Below are 24332 nucleotides of genomic sequence, written 5' to 3'. Positions count from 1 at the left end.
CTCGTCAGTGAGGTGCAGCAGTATCTCTCTAGGCACATTGAGCAACGGGTCCACGTCTGGATTCCCGCATCACACTTAGGGAGACTTCCCTAAGTGTCATAATTTGCATAAATAAAAAGAGAGAAGCGCTCAACCTGGGAACGAACAATAGCATAATAGCTTGTTCTATGGCTAGTTACCACCCTAGAAGCAGCCTCTTTTTGCTCAATATGTGCCTTTCACAGAGAAGAACTTTCCTGTAGCATATCAGTCTGATCCTGACTTCACAGTACAGTCCAGCCCCGAAATACCAGGCAATCCCTCTCTGAACAAGAGAAACAGCAAAACCCCAGACGTACGTTTCGGCCTATTGTGGGCCTCGTCAGTGAGGTGCAGCAGTATCTCTCTAGGCACATTGAGCAACGGGTCCACGTCTGGATTCCCGCATCACACTTAGGGAGACTTCCCTAAGTGTCATAATTTGCATAAATAAAAAGAGAGAAGCGCTCAACCTGGGAACGAACAATAGCATAATAGCTTGTTCTATGGCTAGTTACCACCCTAGAAGCAGCCTCTTTTTGCTCAATATGTGCCTTTCACAGAGAAGAACTTTCCTGTAGCATATCAGTCTGATCCTGACTTCACAGTACAGTCCAGCCCCGAAATACCAGGCAATCCCTCTCTGAACAAGAGAAACAGCAAAACCCCAGACGTACGTTTCGGCCTATTGTGGGCCTCGTCAGTGAGGTGCAGCAGTATCTCTCTAGGCACATTGAGCAACGGGTCCACGTCTGGATTCCCGCATCACACTTAGGGAGACTTCCCTAAGTGTCATAATTTGCATAAATAAAAAGAGAGAAGCGCTCAACCTGGGAACGAACAATAGCATAATAGCTTGTTCTATGGCTAGTTACCACCCTAGAAGCAGCCTCTTTTTGCTCAATATGTGCCTTTCACAGAGAAGAACTTTCCTGTAGCATATCAGTCTGATCCTGACTTCACAGTACAGTCCAGCCCCGAAATACCAGGCAATCCCTCTCTGAACAAGAGAAACAGCAAAACCCCAGACGTACGTTTCGGCCTATTGTGGGCCTCGTCAGTGAGGTGCAGCAGTATCTCTCTAGGCACATTGAGCAACGGGTCCACGTCTGGATTCCCGCATCACACTTAGGGAGACTTCCCTAAGTGTCATAATTTGCATAAATAAAAAGAGAGAAGCGCTCAACCTGGGAACGAACAATAGCATAATAGCTTGTTCTATGGCTAGTTACCACCCTAGAAGCAGCCTCTTTTTGCTCAATATGTGCCTTTCACAGAGAAGAACTTTCCTGTAGCATATCAGTCTGATCCTGACTTCACAGTACAGTCCAGCCCCGAAATACCAGGCAATCCCTCTCTGAACAAGAGAAACAGCAAAACCCCAGACGTACGTTTCGGCCTATTGTGGGCCTCGTCAGTGAGGTGCAGCAGTATCTCTCTAGGCACATTGAGCAACGGGTCCACGTCTGGATTCCCGCATCACACTTAGGGAGACTTCCCTAAGTGTCATAATTTGCATAAATAAAAAGAGAGAAGCGCTCAACCTGGGAACGAACAATAGCATAATAGCTTGTTCTATGGCTAGTTACCACCCTAGAAGCAGCCTCTTTTTGCTCAATATGTGCCTTTCACAGAGAAGAACTTTCCTGTAGCATATCAGTCTGATCCTGACTTCACAGTACAGTCCAGCCCCGAAATACCAGGCAATCCCTCTCTGAACAAGAGAAACAGCAAAACCCCAGACGTACGTTTCGGCCTATTGTGGGCCTCGTCAGTGAGGTGCAGCAGTATCTCTCTAGGCACATTGAGCAACGGGTCCACGTCTGGATTCCCGCATCACACTTAGGGAGACTTCCCTAAGTGTCATAATTTGCATAAATAAAAAGAGAGAAGCGCTCAACCTGGGAACGAACAATAGCATAATAGCTTGTTCTATGGCTAGTTACCACCCTAGAAGCAGCCTCTTTTTGCTCAATATGTGCCTTTCACAGAGAAGAACTTTCCTGTAGCATATCAGTCTGATCCTGACTTCACAGTACAGTCCAGCCCCGAAATACCAGGCAATCCCTCTCTGAACAAGAGAAACAGCAAAACCCCAGACGTACGTTTCGGCCTATTGTGGGCCTCGTCAGTGAGGTGCAGCAGTATCTCTCTAGGCACATTGAGCAACGGGTCCACGTCTGGATTCCCGCATCACACTTAGGGAGACTTCCCTAAGTGTCATAATTTGCATAAATAAAAAGAGAGAAGCGCTCAACCTGGGAACGAACAATAGCATAATAGCTTGTTCTATGGCTAGTTACCACCCTAGAAGCAGCCTCTTTTTGCTCAATATGTGCCTTTCACAGAGAAGAACTTTCCTGTAGCATATCAGTCTGATCCTGACTTCACAGTACAGTCCAGCCCCGAAATACCAGGCAATCCCTCTCTGAACAAGAGAAACAGCAAAACCCCAGACGTACGTTTCGGCCTATTGTGGGCCTCGTCAGTGAGGTGCAGCAGTATCTCTCTAGGCACATTGAGCAACGGGTCCACGTCTGGATTCCCGCATCACACTTAGGGAGACTTCCCTAAGTGTCATAATTTGCATAAATAAAAAGAGAGAAGCGCTCAACCTGGGAACGAACAATAGCATAATAGCTTGTTCTATGGCTAGTTACCACCCTAGAAGCAGCCTCTTTTTGCTCAATATGTGCCTTTCACAGAGAAGAACTTTCCTGTAGCATATCAGTCTGATCCTGACTTCACAGTACAGTCCAGCCCCGAAATACCAGGCAATCCCTCTCTGAACAAGAGAAACAGCAAAACCCCAGACGTACGTTTCGGCCTATTGTGGGCCTCGTCAGTGAGGTGCAGCAGTATCTCTCTAGGCACATTGAGCAACGGGTCCACGTCTGGATTCCCGCATCACACTTAGGGAGACTTCCCTAAGTGTCATAATTTGCATAAATAAAAAGAGAGAAGCGCTCAACCTGGGAACGAACAATAGCATAATAGCTTGTTCTATGGCTAGTTACCACCCTAGAAGCAGCCTCTTTTTGCTCAATATGTGCCTTTCACAGAGAAGAACTTTCCTGTAGCATATCAGTCTGATCCTGACTTCACAGTACAGTCCAGCCCCGAAATACCAGGCAATCCCTCTCTGAACAAGAGAAACAGCAAAACCCCAGACGTACGTTTCGGCCTATTGTGGGCCTCGTCAGTGAGGTGCAGCAGTATCTCTCTAGGCACATTGAGCAACGGGTCCACGTCTGGATTCCCGCATCACACTTAGGGAGACTTCCCTAAGTGTCATAATTTGCATAAATAAAAAGAGAGAAGCGCTCAACCTGGGAACGAACAATAGCATAATAGCTTGTTCTATGGCTAGTTACCACCCTAGAAGCAGCCTCTTTTTGCTCAATATGTGCCTTTCACAGAGAAGAACTTTCCTGTAGCATATCAGTCTGATCCTGACTTCACAGTACAGTCCAGCCCCGAAATACCAGGCAATCCCTCTCTGAACAAGAGAAACAGCAAAACCCCAGACGTACGTTTCGGCCTATTGTGGGCCTCGTCAGTGAGGTGCAGCAGTATCTCTCTAGGCACATTGAGCAACGGGTCCACGTCTGGATTCCCGCATCACACTTAGGGAGACTTCCCTAAGTGTCATAATTTGCATAAATAAAAAGAGAGAAGCGCTCAACCTGGGAACGAACAATAGCATAATAGCTTGTTCTATGGCTAGTTACCACCCTAGAAGCAGCCTCTTTTTGCTCAATATGTGCCTTTCACAGAGAAGAACTTTCCTGTAGCATATCAGTCTGATCCTGACTTCACAGTACAGTCCAGCCCCGAAATACCAGGCAATCCCTCTCTGAACAAGAGAAACAGCAAAACCCCCTGACGTACGTTTCGGCCTATTGTGGGCCTCGTCAGTGAGGTGCAGCAGTATCTCTCTAGGCACATTGAGCAACGGGTCCACGTCTGGATTCCCGCATCACACTTAGGGAGACTTCCCTAAGTGTCATAATTTGCATAAATAAAAAGAGAGAAGCGCTCAACCTGGGAACGAACAATAGCATAATAGCTTGTTCTATGGCTAGTTACCACCCTAGAAGCAGCCTCTTTTTGCTCAATATGTGCCTTTCACAGAGAAGAACTTTCCTGTAGCATATCAGTCTGATCCTGACTTCACAGTACAGTCCAGCCCCGAAATACCAGGCAATCCCTCTCTGAACAAGAGAAACAGCAAAACCCCAGACGTACGTTTCGGCCTATTGTGGGCCTCGTCAGTGAGGTGCAGCAGTATCTCTCTAGGCACATTGAGCAACGGGTCCACGTCTGGATTCCCGCATCACACTTAGGGAGACTTCCCTAAGTGTCATAATTTGCATAAATAAAAAGAGAGAAGCGCTCAACCTGGGAACGAACAATAGCATAATAGCTTGTTCTATGGCTAGTTACCACCCTAGAAGCAGCCTCTTTTTGCTCAATATGTGCCTTTCACAGAGAAGAACTTTCCTGTAGCATATCAGTCTGATCCTGACTTCACAGTACAGTCCAGCCCCGAAATACCAGGCAATCCCTCTCTGAACAAGAGAAACAGCAAAACCCCAGACGTACGTTTCGGCCTATTGTGGGCCTCGTCAGTGAGGTGCAGCAGTATCTCTCTAGGCACATTGAGCAACGGGTCCACGTCTGGATTCCCGCATCACACTTAGGGAGACTTCCCTAAGTGTCATAATTTGCATAAATAAAAAGAGAGAAGCGCTCAACCTGGGAACGAACAATAGCATAATAGCTTGTTCTATGGCTAGTTACCACCCTAGAAGCAGCCTCTTTTTGCTCAATATGTGCCTTTCACAGAGAAGAACTTTCCTGTAGCATATCAGTCTGATCCTGACTTCACAGTACAGTCCAGCCCCGAAATACCAGGCAATCCCTCTCTGAACAAGAGAAACAGCAAAACCCCAGACGTACGTTTCGGCCTATTGTGGGCCTCGTCAGTGAGGTGCAGCAGTATCTCTCTAGGCACATTGAGCAACGGGTCCACGTCTGGATTCCCGCATCACACTTAGGGAGACTTCCCTAAGTGTCATAATTTGCATAAATAAAAAGAGAGAAGCGCTCAACCTGGGAACGAACAATAGCATAATAGCTTGTTCTATGGCTAGTTACCACCCTAGAAGCAGCCTCTTTTTGCTCAATATGTGCCTTTCACAGAGAAGAACTTTCCTGTAGCATATCAGTCTGATCCTGACTTCACAGTACAGTCCAGCCCCGAAATACCAGGCAATCCCTCTCTGAACAAGAGAAACAGCAAAACCCCAGACGTACGTTTCGGCCTATTGTGGGCCTCGTCAGTGAGGTGCAGCAGTATCTCTCTAGGCACATTGAGCAACGGGTCCACGTCTGGATTCCCGCATCACACTTAGGGAGACTTCCCTAAGTGTCATAATTTGCATAAATAAAAAGAGAGAAGCGCTCAACCTGGGAACGAACAATAGCATAATAGCTTGTTCTATGGCTAGTTACCACCCTAGAAGCAGCCTCTTTTTGCTCAATATGTGCCTTTCACAGAGAAGAACTTTCCTGTAGCATATCAGTCTGATCCTGACTTCACAGTACAGTCCAGCCCCGAAATACCAGGCAATCCCTCTCTGAACAAGAGAAACAGCAAAACCCCAGACGTACGTTTCGGCCTATTGTGGGCCTCGTCAGTGAGGTGCAGCAGTATCTCTCTAGGCACATTGAGCAACGGGTCCACGTCTGGATTCCCGCATCACACTTAGGGAGACTTCCCTAAGTGTCATAATTTGCATAAATAAAAAGAGAGAAGCGCTCAACCTGGGAACGAACAATAGCATAATAGCTTGTTCTATGGCTAGTTACCACCCTAGAAGCAGCCTCTTTTTGCTCAATATGTGCCTTTCACAGAGAAGAACTTTCCTGTAGCATATCAGTCTGATCCTGACTTCACAGTACAGTCCAGCCCCGAAATACCAGGCAATCCCTCTCTGAACAAGAGAAACAGCAAAACCCCAGACGTACGTTTCGGCCTATTGTGGGCCTCGTCAGTGAGGTGCAGCAGTATCTCTCTAGGCACATTGAGCAACGGGTCCACGTCTGGATTCCCGCATCACACTTAGGGAGACTTCCCTAAGTGTCATAATTTGCATAAATAAAAAGAGAGAAGCGCTCAACCTGGGAACGAACAATAGCATAATAGCTTGTTCTATGGCTAGTTACCACCCTAGAAGCAGCCTCTTTTTGCTCAATATGTGCCTTTCACAGAGAAGAACTTTCCTGTAGCATATCAGTCTGATCCTGACTTCACAGTACAGTCCAGCCCCGAAATACCAGGCAATCCCTCTCTGAACAAGAGAAACAGCAAAACCCCAGACGTACGTTTCGGCCTATTGTGGGCCTCGTCAGTGAGGTGCAGCAGTATCTCTCTAGGCACATTGAGCAACGGGTCCACGTCTGGATTCCCGCATCACACTTAGGGAGACTTCCCTAAGTGTCATAATTTGCATAAATAAAAAGAGAGAAGCGCTCAACCTGGGAACGAACAATAGCATAATAGCTTGTTCTATGGCTAGTTACCACCCTAGAAGCAGCCTCTTTTTGCTCAATATGTGCCTTTCACAGAGAAGAACTTTCCTGTAGCATATCAGTTCAGAGAGGGATTGCCTGGTATTTCGGGGCTGGACTGCACTGTTAAGTCAGGATCAGACTGATATGCTACAGGAAAGTTCTTCTCTGTGAAAGGCACATATTGAGCAAAAAGAGGCTGCTTCTAGGGTGGTAACTAGCCATAGAACAAGCTATTATGCTATTGTTCGTTCCCAGGTTGAGCGCTTCTCTCTTTTTATTTATGCAAATTATGACACTTAGGGAAGTCTCCCTAAGTGTGATGCGGTAATCCAGACGTGGACCCGTTGCTCAGTGTGCCTAGAGGGATATGGCTGCACCTCACTGACGAGGCCCACAATAGGCCGAAACGTACGTCTGGGGTTTTGCTATTTCTCTTGTTCAGAGAGGGATTGCCTGGTATTTCGGGGCTGGACTGCACTGTTAAGTCAGGATCAGACTGATATGCTACAGGAAAGTTCTTCTCTGTGAAAGGCACATATTGAGCAAAAAGAGGCTGCTTCTAGGGTGGTAACTAGCCATAGAACAAGCTATTATGCTTTTGTTCGTTCCCAGGTTGAGCGCTTCTCTCTTTTTATTTATGCAAATTATGACACTTAGGGAAGTCTCCCTAAGTGTGATGCGGTAATCCAGACGTGGACCCGTTGCTCAGTGTGCCTAGAGGGATATGGCTGCACCTCACTGACGAGGCCCACAATAGGCCGAAACGTACGTCTGGGGTTTTGCTATTTCTCTTGTTCAGAGAGGGATTGCCTGGTATTTCGGGGCTGGACTGCACTGTTAAGTCAGGATCAGACTGATATGCTACAGGAAAGTTCTTCTCTGTGAAAGGCACATATTGAGCAAAAAGAGGCTGCTTCTAGGGTGGTAACTAGCCATAGAACAAGCTATTATGCTATTGTTCGTTCCCAGGTTGAGCGCTTCTCTCTTTTTATTTATGCAAATTATGACACTTAGGGAAGTCTCCCTAAGTGTGATGCGGTAATCCAGACGTGGACCCGTTGCTCAGTGTGCCTAGAGGGATATGGCTGCACCTCACTGACGAGGCCCACAATAGGCCGAAACGTACGTCTGGGGTTTTGCTATTTCTCTTGTTCAGAGAGGGATTGCCTGGTATTTCGGGGCTGGACTGCACTGTTAAGTCAGGATCAGACTGATATGCTACAGGAAAGTTCTTCTCTGTGAAAGGCACATATTGAGCAAAAAGAGGCTGCTTCTAGGGTGGTAACTAGCCATAGAACAAGCTATTATGCTATTGTTCGTTCCCAGGTTGAGCGCTTCTCTCTTTTTATTTATGCAAATTATGACACTTAGGGAAGTCTCCCTAAGTGTGATGCGGTAATCCAGACGTGGACCCGTTGCTCAGTGTGCCTAGAGGGATATGGCTGCACCTCACTGACGAGGCCCACAATAGGCCGAAACGTACGTCTGGGGTTTTGCTATTTCTCTTGTTCAGAGAGGGATTGCCTGGTATTTCGGGGCTGGACTGCACTGTTAAGTCAGGATCAGACTGATATGCTACAGGAAAGTTCTTCTCTGTGAAAGGCACATATTGAGCAAAAAGAGGCTGCTTCTAGGGTGGTAACTAGCCATAGAACAAGCTATTATGCTATTGTTCGTTCCCAGGTTGAGCGCTTCTCTCTTTTTATTTATGCAAATTATGACACTTAGGGAAGTCTCCCTAAGTGTGATGCGGTAATCCAGACGTGGACCCGTTGCTCAGTGTGCCTAGAGGGATATGGCTGCACCTCACTGACGAGGCCCACAATAGGCCGAAACGTACGTCTGGGGTTTTGCTATTTCTCTTGTTCAGAGAGGGATTGCCTGGTATTTCGGGGCTGGACTGCACTGTTAAGTCAGGATCAGACTGATATGCTACAGGAAAGTTCTTCTCTGTGAAAGGCACATATTGAGCAAAAAGAGGCTGCTTCTAGGGTGGTAACTAGCCATAGAACAAGCTATTATGCTATTGTTCGTTCCCAGGTTGAGCGCTTCTCTCTTTTTATTTATGCAAATTATGACACTTAGGGAAGTCTCCCTAAGTGTGATGCGGTAATCCAGACGTGGACCCGTTGCTCAGTGTGCCTAGAGGGATATGGCTGCACCTCACTGACGAGGCCCACAATAGGCCGAAACGTACGTCTGGGGTTTTGCTATTTCTCTTGTTCAGAGAGGGATTGCCTGGTATTTCGGGGCTGGACTGCACTGTTAAGTCAGGATCAGACTGATATGCTACAGGAAAGTTCTTCTCTGTGAAAGGCACATATTGAGCAAAAAGAGGCTGCTTCTAGGGTGGTAACTAGCCATAGAACAAGCTATTATGCTATTGTTCGTTCCCAGGTTGAGCGCTTCTCTCTTTTTATTTATGCAAATTATGACACTTAGGGAAGTCTCCCTAAGTGTGATGCGGTAATCCAGACGTGGACCCGTTGCTCAGTGTGCCTAGAGGGATATGGCTGCACCTCACTGACGAGGCCCACAATAGGCCGAAACGTACGTCTGGGGTTTTGCTATTTCTCTTGTTCAGAGAGGGATTGCCTGGTATTTCGGGGCTGGACTGCACTGTTAAGTCAGGATCAGACTGATATGCTACAGGAAAGTTCTTCTCTGTGAAAGGCACATATTGAGCAAAAAGAGGCTGCTTCTAGGGTGGTAACTAGCCATAGAACAAGCTATTATGCTATTGTTCGTTCCCAGGTTGAGCGCTTCTCTCTTTTTATTTATGCAAATTATGACACTTAGGGAAGTCTCCCTAAGTGTGATGCGGTAATCCAGACGTGGACCCGTTGCTCAGTGTGCCTAGAGGGATATGGCTGCACCTCACTGACGAGGCCCACAATAGGCCGAAACGTACGTCTGGGGTTTTGCTATTTCTCTTGTTCAGAGAGGGATTGCCTGGTATTTCGGGGCTGGACTGCACTGTTAAGTCAGGATCAGACTGATATGCTACAGGAAAGTTCTTCTCTGTGAAAGGCACATATTGAGCAAAAAGAGGCTGCTTCTAGGGTGGTAACTAGCCATAGAACAAGCTATTATGCTATTGTTCGTTCCCAGGTTGAGCGCTTCTCTCTTTTTATTTATGCAAATTATGACACTTAGGGAAGTCTCCCTAAGTGTGATGCGGTAATCCAGACGTGGACCCGTTGCTCAGTGTGCCTAGAGGGATATGGCTGCACCTCACTGACGAGGCCCACAATAGGCCGAAACGTACGTCTGGGGTTTTGCTATTTCTCTTGTTCAGAGAGGGATTGCCTGGTATTTCGGGGCTGGACTGCACTGTTAAGTCAGGATCAGACTGATATGCTACAGGAAAGTTCTTCTCTGTGAAAGGCACATATTGAGCAAAAAGAGGCTGCTTCTAGGGTGGTAACTAGCCATAGAACAAGCTATTATGCTATTGTTCGTTCCCAGGTTGAGCGCTTCTCTCTTTTTATTTATGCAAATTATGACACTTAGGGAAGTCTCCCTAAGTGTGATGCGGTAATCCAGACGTGGACCCGTTGCTCAGTGTGCCTAGAGGGATATGGCTGCACCTCACTGACGAGGCCCACAATAGGCCGAAACGTACGTCTGGGGTTTTGCTATTTCTCTTGTTCAGAGAGGGATTGCCTGGTATTTCGGGGCTGGACTGCACTGTTAAGTCAGGATCAGACTGATATGCTACAGGAAAGTTCTTCTCTGTGAAAGGCACATATTGAGCAAAAAGAGGCTGCTTCTAGGGTGGTAACTAGCCATAGAACAAGCTATTATGCTATTGTTCGTTCCCAGGTTGAGCGCTTCTCTCTTTTTATTTATGCAAATTATGACACTTAGGGAAGTCTCCCTAAGTGTGATGCGGTAATCCAGACGTGGACCCGTTGCTCAGTGTGCCTAGAGGGATATGGCTGCACCTCACTGACGAGGCCCACAATAGGCCGAAACGTACGTCTGGGGTTTTGCTATTTCTCTTGTTCAGAGAGGGATTGCCTGGTATTTCGGGGCTGGACTGCACTGTTAAGTCAGGATCAGACTGATATGCTACAGGAAAGTTCTTCTCTGTGAAAGGCACATATTGAGCAAAAAGAGGCTGCTTCTAGGGTGGTAACTAGCCATAGAACAAGCTATTATGCTATTGTTCGTTCCCAGGTTGAGCGCTTCTCTCTTTTTATTTATGCAAATTATGACACTTAGGGAAGTCTCCCTAAGTGTGATGCGGTAATCCAGACGTGGACCCGTTGCTCAGTGTGCCTAGAGGGATATGGCTGCACCTCACTGACGAGGCCCACAATAGGCCGAAACGTACGTCTGGGGTTTTGCTATTTCTCTTGTTCAGAGAGGGATTGCCTGGTATTTCGGGGCTGGACTGCACTGTTAAGTCAGGATCAGACTGATATGCTACAGGAAAGTTCTTCTCTGTGAAAGGCACATATTGAGCAAAAAGAGGCTGCTTCTAGGGTGGTAACTAGCCATAGAACAAGCTATTATGCTATTGTTCGTTCCCAGGTTGAGCGCTTCTCTCTTTTTATTTATGCAAATTATGACACTTAGGGAAGTCTCCCTAAGTGTGATGCGGTAATCCAGACGTGGACCCGTTGCTCAGTGTGCCTAGAGGGATATGGCTGCACCTCACTGACGAGGCCCACAATAGGCCGAAACGTACGTCTGGGGTTTTGCTATTTCTCTTGTTCAGAGAGGGATTGCCTGGTATTTCGGGGCTGGACTGCACTGTTAAGTCAGGATCAGACTGATATGCTACAGGAAAGTTCTTCTCTGTGAAAGGCACATATTGAGCAAAAAGAGGCTGCTTCTAGGGTGGTAACTAGCCATAGAACAAGCTATTATGCTATTGTTCGTTCCCAGGTTGAGCGCTTCTCTCTTTTTATTTATGCAAATTATGACACTTAGGGAAGTCTCCCTAAGTGTGATGCGGTAATCCAGACGTGGACCCGTTGCTCAGTGTGCCTAGAGGGATATGGCTGCACCTCACTGACGAGGCCCACAATAGGCCGAAACGTACGTCTGGGGTTTTGCTATTTCTCTTGTTCAGAGAGGGATTGCCTGGTATTTCGGGGCTGGACTGCACTGTTAAGTCAGGATCAGACTGATATGCTACAGGAAAGTTCTTCTCTGTGAAAGGCACATATTGAGCAAAAAGAGGCTGCTTCTAGGGTGGTAACTAGCCATAGAACAAGCTATTATGCTATTGTTCGTTCCCAGGTTGAGCGCTTCTCTCTTTTTATTTATGCAAATTATGACACTTAGGGAAGTCTCCCTAAGTGTGATGCGGTAATCCAGACGTGGACCCGTTGCTCAGTGTGCCTAGAGGGATATGGCTGCACCTCACTGACGAGGCCCACAATAGGCCGAAACGTACGTCTGGGGTTTTGCTATTTCTCTTGTTCAGAGAGGGATTGCCTGGTATTTCGGGGCTGGACTGCACTGTTAAGTCAGGATCAGACTGATATGCTACAGGAAAGTTCTTCTCTGTGAAAGGCACATATTGAGCAAAAAGAGGCTGCTTCTAGGGTGGTAACTAGCCATAGAACAAGCTATTATGCTATTGTTCGTTCCCAGGTTGAGCGCTTCTCTCTTTTTATTTATGCAAATTATGACACTTAGGGAAGTCTCCCTAAGTGTGATGCGGTAATCCAGACGTGGACCCGTTGCTCAGTGTGCCTAGAGGGATATGGCTGCACCTCACTGACGAGGCCCACAATAGGCCGAAACGTACGTCTGGGGTTTTGCTATTTCTCTTGTTCAGAGAGGGATTGCCTGGTATTTCGGGGCTGGACTGCACTGTTAAGTCAGGATCAGACTGATATGCTACAGGAAAGTTCTTCTCTGTGAAAGGCACATATTGAGCAAAAAGAGGCTGCTTCTAGGGTGGTAACTAGCCATAGAACAAGCTATTATGCTATTGTTCGTTCCCAGGTTGAGCGCTTCTCTCTTTTTATTTATGCAAATTATGACACTTAGGGAAGTCTCCCTAAGTGTGATGCGGTAATCCAGACGTGGACCCGTTGCTCAGTGTGCCTAGAGGGATATGGCTGCACCTCACTGACGAGGCCCACAATAGGCCGAAACGTACGTCTGGGGTTTTGCTATTTCTCTTGTTCAGAGAGGGATTGCCTGGTATTTCGGGGCTGGACTGCACTGTTAAGTCAGGATCAGACTGATATGCTACAGGAAAGTTCTTCTCTGTGAAAGGCACATATTGAGCAAAAAGAGGCTGCTTCTAGGGTGGTAACTAGCCATAGAACAAGCTATTATGCTATTGTTCGTTCCCAGGTTGAGCGCTTCTCTCTTTTTATTTATGCAAATTATGACACTTAGGGAAGTCTCCCTAAGTGTGATGCGGTAATCCAGACGTGGACCCGTTGCTCAGTGTGCCTAGAGGGATATGGCTGCACCTCACTGACGAGGCCCACAATAGGCCGAAACGTACGTCTGGGGTTTTGCTATTTCTCTTGTTCAGAGAGGGATTGCCTGGTATTTCGGGGCTGGACTGCACTGTTAAGTCAGGATCAGACTGATATGCTACAGGAAAGTTCTTCTCTGTGAAAGGCACATATTGAGCAAAAAGAGGCTGCTTCTAGGGTGGTAACTAGCCATAGAACAAGCTATTATGCTATTGTTCGTTCCCAGGTTGAGCGCTTCTCTCTTTTTATTTATGCAAATTATGACACTTAGGGAAGTCTCCCTAAGTGTGATGCGGTAATCCAGACGTGGACCCGTTGCTCAGTGTGCCTAGAGGGATATGGCTGCACCTCACTGACGAGGCCCACAATAGGCCGAAACGTACGTCTGGGGTTTTGCTATTTCTCTTGTTCAGAGAGGGATTGCCTGGTATTTCGGGGCTGGACTGCACTGTTAAGTCAGGATCAGACTGATATGCTACAGGAAAGTTCTTCTCTGTGAAAGGCACATATTGAGCAAAAAGAGGCTGCTTCTAGGGTGGTAACTAGCCATAGAACAAGCTATTATGCTATTGTTCGCTCCCAGGTTGAGCGCTTCTCTCTTTTTATTTATGCAAATTATGACACTTAGGGAAGTCTCCCTAAGTGTGATGCGGTAATCCAGACGTGGACCCGTTGCTCAGTGTGCCTAGAGGGATATGGCTGCACCTCACTGACGAGGCCCACAATAGGCCGAAACGTACGTCTGGGGTTTTGCTATTTCTCTTGTTCAGAGAGGGATTGCCTGGTATTTCGGGGCTGGACTGCACTGTTAAGTCAGGATCAGACTGATATGCTACAGGAAAGTTCTTCTCTGTGAAAGGCACATATTGAGCAAAAAGAGGCTGCTTCTAGGGTGGTAACTAGCCATAGAACAAGCTATTATGCTATTGTTCGTTCCCAGGTTGAGCGCTTCTCTCTTTTTATTTATGCAAAATAAGAAATATGACGCTATGTGTGTGAGGCAATGAGGTGCTAGCGCTATACACAGCACACACAGAGCCGCTGCAGCTCAGGAGGAATTAGAGGCCACAGACAGTGGAAATTGGCCACGTTCCAGGCGCTGTGGGGGGAGGTGCCAAAATAAGAGCTAGTGAGAGACAGGCGAGTGGATAACACAGGAGAGAGATACGGGAGAGGCTCGTACACTGGATCTGACAGCAGCACACACAACCTGTATATATGCTGTAACATAAAGCGCACACTGTATAACACCGTGAAACACAATCTGATTGACCAGATCAGACATAGAATTAATGAGACAATAATTACAATTGTATTACATGAATCAGAGAGCAGTAAACTCTTGTTACACTGCTGTCACCTTTTGTTGTCGGTGTAAATTGTGCGCAGTGGGATGAACACACCTGCAAGATCAGATCTGTAGAAATCACTGAGGTTTACTGATACGTGGATATGCAGATAAAGATCTCTCACATGACAAGAAAGAGACGCAGAGATCAATAGAGGAAGGGAGATGTGCACAAGCCTAACTATGGAAAATAAGAGCGAGATGCGCACAGCTCAGAGAGGCGCTGGGTGGGAACAAACTACAGCAAGAGATAACCAGATACACGGATAGACAACGGCCGGACGTGCGATAGATATATTATCCGACTGCACAGACTGGGCTAGATTCACTAACAATCTTCCCCACCTCTCCACTATCTCTGGGATTTATTATAGCAGGGAGATGTGAGTGAAACTGTTTAATAATTAAAGGGACATTAAACCTATATATATATATATATATATAATAATTTAAACATACATATTTCAAACGGCCTTATAATTTACTTATGATATCTTGGTATAGTTAGTAGAAAAGAATACATAGGTAGGTTCAGGAGCTGGGAGATATACCTCTTGCCATTAGCTTGATATGCCTTCAATAGAAGATACCGTAAGTGAAAGTGTGGTGGATCACTGTTCTAGAAATGCCCCCCCCCCCCCACACACACACAGACACACACACAGACAGACACACACACAGACAGGTACACACTGAGCCATTGTGTTGTACGGTACAAGCACGCACAAACTGACATATGGTATAGGGAGGCATGAATATGACTCAAGGAGAAACTAGTGAGAATACTAAATGTGCTAAACGTTCACCGGAAAGGCACAGCACACATGGTAATGTATACATGGTACATACAGTAGGATGGACACGTTAGCACATTATACACACATGGTACATACAGTAGGATGGACACGTTAGCACATTATACACACATGGTACATACAGTAGGATGGACACGTTAGCACATTATACACACATGGTACATACAGTAGGATGGACACGTTAGCACATCATGCACACATGGTACATACAGTAGGATGGACACGTTAGCACATCATGCACACATGGTACATACAGTAGGATGGACACGTTAGCACATCATGCACACATAGTACATACAGTAGGATGGACACGTTAGCACATTATACACACATAGTACATACAGTAGGATGGACACGTTAGCACATTATACACACATAGTACATACAGTAGGATGGACACGTTAGCACATTATACACACATGGTACATACAGTAGGATGGACACGTTAGCACATTATACACACATGGTACATACAGTAGGATGGACACGTTAGCACATTATACACACATGGTACATACAGTAGGATGGACACGTTAGCACATCATACACACAGTACATACAGTAGGATGGACACGTTAGCACATTATACACACATGGTACATACAGTAGGATGGACACGTTAGCACATTATACACACATGGTACATACAGTAGGATGGACACGTTAGCACATCATGCACACATGGTACATACAGTAGGATGGACACGTTAGCACATCATACACACATAGTACATACAGTAGGATGGACACGTTAGCACATTATACACACATGGTACATACAGTAGGATGGACACGTTAGCACATTATACACACATGGTACATACAGTAGGATGGACACGTTAGCACATTATACACACATGGTACATACAGTAGGATGGACACGTTAGCACATCATACACACATGGTACATACAGTAGGATGGACACGTTAGCACATCATACACACATAGTACATACAGTAGGATGGACACGTTAGCACATTATACACACATAGTACATACAGTAGGATGGACACGTTAGCACATCATACACACATAGTACATATAGTAGGATGGACACGTTAGCACATTATACACACATAGTACATGCAGTAGGATGGACACGTTAGCACATTATACACACATGGTACATACAGTAGGATGGACACGTTATCACATCATACACACATGGTACATACAGTAGGATGGACACGTTATCACATTATACAGACATGGTACATACAGTAGGATGGACACATAGCACATCATACAGACATGGTACATACATTAGCACATCATACAGACATGGTACATACAGTAGGATGGACACATTAGCACATTATACACACATGGTACATACAGTAGGATGGACACATTAGCACATTATACACACATGGTACATACAGTAGGATGGACACATTAGCACATTATACACACATGGTACATACAGTAGGATGGACACATTAGCATATCATACAGACATGGTACATACAGTAGGATGGACACATTAGCACATCATACAGACATGGTACATACAGTAGGATGGACACGTTAGCACATCATGCAGATATGGTACATATATGGTACATACAATAGGATGGACACGTTAGCATATCATTCAGACATGGTACATATATGGTATATACAGTAGTATGGCATTGGCCACGTTAGCATATCATACAGACATGGTACATAAATGGTACATACAGTAGGATTGCCACGTTAGCATACCATACAGACATGGTACATACAGTAGGATGGACACATTAGAACATCCATACAGACATGATACATACATGGTTCATACAGTAGGATGGACACGTTAGCACATCATGCACACATGGTACATACAGTAGAATGGACACGTTAGCACATCATGCACACATGGTACATACAGTAGAATGGACACGTTAGCACATCATGCAGGCATGGTACATACAGTAGGATGGACACATTAGAACATCCATACAGACATGATACATACATGGTTCATACAGTAGGATGGACACGTTAGCACATCATGCACACATGGTACATACAGTAGAATGGACACGTTAGCACATCATGCACACATGGTACATACAGTAGAATGGACACGTTAGCACATCATGCAGGCATGGTACATACAGTAGAATGGACACGTTAGCACATCATGCAGGCATGATAACATGATGCACACAAATGAGCTGTTATTCAGACCGGTACATATTACTAACCTTGTAATAAGACGCACAATAGTGAATACAATATGTAATTGGTGGGGGACAATATGAGCACAGAGACCATGAGTTACTGTTACAGTACATTACAGGGTGTTGTATTGATACACAGTGACAAGGGACAGATACAGTAGTTCACAGAGTCAGACATCGGTGTACACTATGCAACACCACATAACCAGTATGTGGTCATAACACACGCAGGTCTAGCGGAGACAGACACACATGTATAGGCAATAGGACACCCACACTGGGTAACACTGGCCCCACTCCATGTGATGCACAGAATAATAACTAGTGAGGTGTGTCAGATATCGTGATAGCAATGTAAATGAAGTCAGTGTGACACGATATGGCATGAGACATGACAGATGTGATCATGACACACACAGGCACAGTAATACAGCACGTCTATACACATGGAAATAGCTATGTCTTCTACATAAAACACAAGTACTTTGTACTATACCAGTGATACACAGACGAGTGTCAGAGCCCTTAGCTGATGGATTTTTCTTGTGGATAAAGTCTATGAGCCATGAAAGCATTGTAGAGGCCATCTTCTGCATCGCATTACTTATACATTTATATTTTATATAGATCATTGCATTACACTAATAGATTGGTTGCCACTGTCATATGCACACACACATTGGAAATTGGCACCATTTTGCTTCACTAGTCGATGTATAAAATCTGTTATTATATGCAGTGCTGTGTTTCCGGCGCTGTGCCAGTCACTATATTGTGTCAGATGTAGGGTATAGATATACCCATTAGAGTTATTATATTGATGGCTTTCTTACACCCTCACTAGATATAGCGTGAAACGCACTTAATAAGATATGATACCTACTCGGTGTATAGATGTGCAATAGTGACAAGTTAGTGTGGCTTCTAAACACAAAAACTACAGTACCGATTCAAACTATTGGTCCTACAGTAGTAGTAACTAATACACAGTGTTTTACATGCAAAGTGTATATAAATATGTAGCACAAAGGCACATATCCTGACAGTAGTCTCACATGTGAGCCACACATAATGTACAAATGTAATCGTGACATAGCTGAATATTGTGACGGACACTAGACACACACTGGGTGTCATATCTGTAGATACACAATGGTGCTGATCACCCGGTTGAAGACAGACCATTACAGAAGTAAGCAATAGTATGAAATACACGATGGTACTGCACATTTAATATATATAACATATACAGTATAGTGTGTATAGCTGCAGTACTATACAAGGCTCTTGTGTGTGATGTTGTATGAGAGACACAATAACACTGAACATATAGTGTGTACAGTTTTACTAAGGCACTTTACACATGGTACTGCACTTATAGTGAGTACAGTTTTACTCTTTACTAGTGGTATGAGATACACAATGGTACAGCACATATAGTGAGTACAGTTTTACTAAGGTACTAGTGGTAGGAGATACACAATAATACTGCACATATAGTGAGTACAGTTTTACTAAGGCACTAGTGGTACTGGTATGAGATACACAATAATACTGCACATATAGTGAGTACAGTTTTACTAAGGCACACAAGGCCCTAGTGGTATGAGATACACAATAATACTACACAAATAGTGAGTAGTTTTACTAAGGCACTAGTGGTAGGAGATACACAGTAATACTGCACATATAATGAGTACAGTTTTACTAAGGCACTAGTGGTATGAGCTACACAGTAATGCTAAACAACTAATGAGTACAGTTTTACTAAGGCACTAGTGGTATGAGATACACAATAATACTACACAAATAGTTAGTAGTTTTACTAAGGCACTATTGGTAGGAGATACACAGTAATACTGCACATATAGTGAGTACAGTTTTACTAAGGCACTAGTGGTATGAGCTACACAGTAATGCTAAACAACTAGTGAGTACAGTTTTACTAAGGCACTAGTGGTATGAGATACACAGTAATACTAAACAACTAGTGAGTACAGTTTTACTAAGGCACTAGTGGTAGGAGATACGCCGTAATAATAAACAACTAGTAAATACAGTTTTACTAAGGCACTAGTGGTATGAGATACACAATAATACTACACAAATAGTGAGTAGTTTTACTAAGGCACTAGTGGTAGGAGATACACAGTAATACTGCACATATATCGAGTACAGTTTTACTAAGGCACTAGTGGTATGAGCTACACAGTAATGCTAAACAACTAGTGAGTACAGTTTTATTAAGGCACTAGTGGTAGGAGATACGCCGTAATAATAAACAACTAGTAAATACAGTTTTACTAAGGTTCTGCAGTTGTGTTACTGTTACATTCTTGCGCTGTCCCATTATACACATTGTGCAGTAGGAAGAAAAATGTTTAACGATCACTTTATTTTTCAAGTACTGAAATGATCTCTCATTATCAGACAAGAGTTGCGCTAGTAATTGACTAGTTGTTACCTATGCACTGAGCATTTCCCCAGCTGGTGCCCTTCGTACTCTCACCTTCCTTGGCACCATCAGGGAATCAGCCGCCGCCGCCACCCCAGTTTAACACGGGCAGGCGGGGGTAGGAGGCTGTCTCCGGCTTTGCTAACACCTCCCACCGCTCCTGGGGACTCGAGAGACTGACCTCGCCAGCCCACTCTCTCTGTGCCCCTCCTCCCAGCTAGAGGAGGCCCCGCCCCTCCCCGGCAGCTCATCTGCGTGCAGAGCCTCCTGCAAATAACAATAATAAACTTTGCTGCGCTCGGGTGCAGGTCACTGGCTCTCCCGGAGATAGCAGGAAATATTACAGCAGCGTACGCTTCCTGGGGCTTTATTGTCATTTCATGCTGGCTTTGGGATATACAGAGAAGACCGTGGATAAAATAAGGGATTTATAAGGATGTCTGCGATATTGCTGCAACTGGGCTGCTTTTGTTTAATGGGGATTTGCCCGGAGGATCTGTGCCGTAGAGGATCTCCCGCTGCATAAAGAAGAGAGCGAGTGCACGGAGGCTGAGAGTGAAGCGCAGGTGAGAGAGTGGGCTGTAGGGGCAGTTTGCACTAAATGCTCCCTAATGGTATATTTATCCATCACACAGCTAACGTGTGGTTTACAAGTGATTCTTTTATATTGTAAGGAAAAGATTTGTCATGTTTGTATTGTGAGCAATGTGTGGGGTGCCAGTGGGAATATGTGCAGCGAAGCTTGCAATCTATCTAGTCTTTGTTTTACAGCCATTATGGGTTTGACCGGGGTGCAACCAAATGCCCGGAAACCTTCCTTGCAAATAAGGAGTTAAATGAGTTTCCCTGCCCCCCACCCTGTTAACCTTTACAAGATTATCCCCTTCCCCTCCCGCAAGCTCCTGGAACCCCCTTGGCGATCTCCCGGAGCTAGCTTTTGCCCCTAGGTGCAATTTATCTCAGCCAGGATTGAGATCGCGGAGTGATCACATTGTCACTGTTAACACAGTTTTCTCCTTCCCACTCTTATTTTCCTTTCGCGATTCATTCGCCACATCATACTCTGTTCCTTCTGTTATAAGATTGCTTTATTTGTAAAACTTTGAGTAGAATACCCGTATAGTGTGCAAGAATGACTCTCACATATTTGTCTATATCCGGGGGAGAAACAAAAAGCGAGATCCATACGACTTTTATATTCCACTCAATGCAAAAACCACCTCCCAGTATACTGAGAATTAAAGGTTGCAGAGTGTCTTTATGTGAGACCTGGAGACAGGACGTGGGTAATTTGTGTACTCTTGGGGAAAGTCCCTAATCTACTGAAAGTGAAGGAAATGAGTATTAATGTTTTAACTGAAATTACATTTAAATGTGTGTGTATATATGTTATATATATTTATGTATGTATATATATATATATGTATGTGTGTGTGTATATATGTTATAGATATATATATATATATATTTATGTATGTATATATATATATGTATGTGTGTGTATATATGTTATAGATATATATATATAAATATATTTATATATGTGTGTGTGTGTATATATGTTATATATTTATGTATATATATATGTGTGTGTGTATATATGTTATATATTTATGTATATATATGTGTGTGTGTGTGTATATATGTTATAGATATATATATATATATATAAATATATTTATATATGTGTGTGTGTATATATGTTATATATTTATGTATATATATATGTGTGTGTGTGTGTATATATGTTATATATTTATGTATATATATATATGTGTGTGTGTGTATATATGTTATATATATATATATATATATATATATATATATATATATATATATATATATATATATATATATATATATATATAAATATATTTATATGTGTGTGTGTATATATGTTATATATTTATGTATATATATATATATATGTGTGTGTGTATATATGTTATATATTTATGTATATATATATATGTGTGTGTGTGTGTATATATGTTATATATTTATGTATATATATATATGTGTGTGTGTGTGTATATATGTTATATATTTATGTATATATATATATGTGTGTGTGTGTGTGTATATATGTTATATATTTATGTATATATATATGTGTGTGTGTTTGTGTGTATATAATCTAGTGTGAGTACAACAACAAAACTCAGAAGGTTGTTTTTTTGTGTTTCTTTGTGGGAAGCGCGGGGGAGATGTGTTTTGTGATCTGTATTGAGAGCCATCCTAGCCATCTATAAATATCACTTAGTGCATGGGGCTCCGAATAATATATAATCTGAAGGTTGCGGTGTGTCATCAGACGTCTAAATCTGTGGTTTTAGGGCGGGGCAAGAGATGGGTGATTTATAGACTACCCAAGTCTAGGTTATCCCAAATGTTTGTTACAATTCTTATTTGCAAGTTCTCACGTAAAATTCCACTTGCCCGTGTGAGTAAATAGTTCTGTATAATCTATTGTGTGGAAACAGATCGCCCTCCTTTTTCCATGTATTGAGATCCCAGAAATAGATCTATATCTCGTATTCTCTGCAACTGGGGCGTAGAAAAAAAACGCCCTTCTCGGGTTAGAGCACACTCAGATGGTAGCAGAGCGCCAGCGATCGGTTTGGGTGCAGGATGGAGGATTTCTGCCGGACTCTATGAGAAAGTTCCGTGGCAGTGCATCCCATTCAGATAAACAGTGGGGTTGCGCTATAGGGAGCAATATAGATCCAGTCTCCCGCGAGTCCGTATTTCTTAGACAATTCTACCCGCTCGCTACAGCATAAGCGAAATGATTGGGTTATAGAGCTTAAACAGAAGTTGTACTGTAAATTATATTGGATGCTCATATCATTGTGATGTGACGCTGGCACTATCTTTACAGTTTATAGAAAAGGCTCTCTCAGGATAAACATTGGGGAAGGCAGATGTTGCACACAAATATAAATATGAGCGAGGTATTTGGTGGAGGTACGAACCCCATTACATATATTTTATTAAACCCCCTGTCATCCCTTTTAATGTGCTGCCTGTTCTGCTTTCAGAAAATCCCCCCCCAAAAAATAATAATAATAATAAAAAAACATGTGTTATATTGAGGGCAGCTGGCACAAAAGAGGGTGCTACAGGAATAAACAGAATAGCATCTATTCCCGTTAGACCGCACACTCGCAGGGTATCAGCAGCAACATGTTTTACCGGTCTATGTGTAATTAGTCTGTGAGGACTCACCCAACCCCCCTCTAGTAATAAACTTGTGCAAATGTGATCGCTACACCCTAGGTCAGCACAGCCTGAGCTAGGAACCTAGGTGAGATATTCTCTCCGCTCGCTACATTGCGCTAGTTGCAGAGTCTATTGCAGAGCGCTGCGGAATCAGTTGGCGCTCTACAAATACCTGATAATAATAGTTATAATTAATGCCCCTATAGGTTTTAGGTATAATTCAGGAGATGTTATAGGGTTTCATGGCCTTCTTTAAAATAACCATATTGTGTTTTGTTTTCCTAAAAAGTGATGTCTAAGATCGAGGTCGTTATAAAGACTGCTGTTATACTATAGGTCTTTATAAAGACTGCTGTTATATTATGGGTCGTTATAAAGACTGCTCCTATACTATGGGTCATTATAAAGACTGCTGCTATATTATGGGTTTGTTATAAAGACTGCTGCTATACTATGGGTCGTTATAAAGACTGCTGTTATAATATAGGTTTGTTATAAAGACTGCTGCTATATTATGGGTTTGTTATAAAGACTGCTGCTATATTATGGGTTTGTTATAAAGACTGCTGCTATACTATGGGTCGTTATAAAGACTGCTGTTATAATATAGGTTTGTTATAAAGAGTGCTGCTATACTATACGTTTGTTATAAAGAGTGCTGCTATACTATGGGTCTTTATAAAGACTGCTGCTATACTATGGGTTTGTTATAAAGACTGCTGCTGCTATACTATGGGTTTCTTATAAAGACTGCTGCTATACTATGGGTTTGTTATAAAGACTGCTGCTATACTATGGGTCATTATAAAGACTGCTGCTATACTATGGGTCATTATAAAGACTGCTCCTATACTATGGGTCATTATAAAGACTGCTGCTATATTATGGGTTTGTTATAAAGACTGCTGCTATACTATGGGTCGTTATAAAGACTGCTGTTATAATATAGGTTTGTTATAAAGACTGCTGCTATACTATACGTTTGTTATAAAGAGTGCTGCTATACTATGGGTCTTTATAAAGACTGCTGCTATACTATGGGTTTGTTATAAAGAGTGCTGCTATTCTATGGGTCGTTATAAAGACTGCTGTTATACTATGGGTTTGTTATAAAGAGTGCTGCTGCTATACTATGGGTTTGTTATAAAGACTGCTGCTATACTATGGGTTTGTTATAAAGAGTGCTGCTGCTATACTATGGGTTTGTTATATAGACTGCTGCTATACTATGGGTCGTTATAAAGACTGCTTCTATACTATGGGTTTGTTAT

The 24332-nt window shown here is 43.7% G+C and overlaps 1 protein-coding gene and 1 long non-coding RNA gene across 5 annotated transcripts in view; one reads left to right on the top strand and one right to left on the bottom strand.

Moving 5' to 3' along the window:
- The window catches only part of LOC128653277 (uncharacterized), a 42121-nt gene extending 22178 nt beyond the window's left edge, over positions 1-19943 (bottom strand). Inside the window, exon 1 of the long non-coding RNA XR_008401345.1 lies at positions 19849-19943. This is a non-coding gene — a long non-coding RNA (uncharacterized LOC128653277). The remainder of the gene's footprint in view (positions 1-19848) is intronic.
- The window catches only part of BCOR (BCL6 corepressor), a 299651-nt gene that overhangs the window by 210897 nt on the left and 64422 nt on the right, over positions 1-24332 (top strand). For 2 of the 4 annotated variants that reach the window (XM_053706477.1, XM_053706473.1), the window contains exon 1: positions 20108-20405. The exons of the other annotated variants lie outside the window; for them this stretch is intronic. The gene's annotated coding sequence lies outside the window, so the exon portion shown is untranslated. Of the gene's footprint in view, positions 1-20107; positions 20406-24332 lie in introns of those variants that run through there. 4 annotated transcript variants of the gene reach the window in all.

The sequence above is a fragment of the Bombina bombina genome, chromosome 3 (assembly GCF_027579735.1).
Source record: "Bombina bombina isolate aBomBom1 chromosome 3, aBomBom1.pri, whole genome shotgun sequence".
Taxonomy (NCBI): Eukaryota; Metazoa; Chordata; class Amphibia; order Anura; family Bombinatoridae; genus Bombina; species Bombina bombina.
This window is presented reverse-complemented; position numbering and strand designations above follow the sequence as displayed.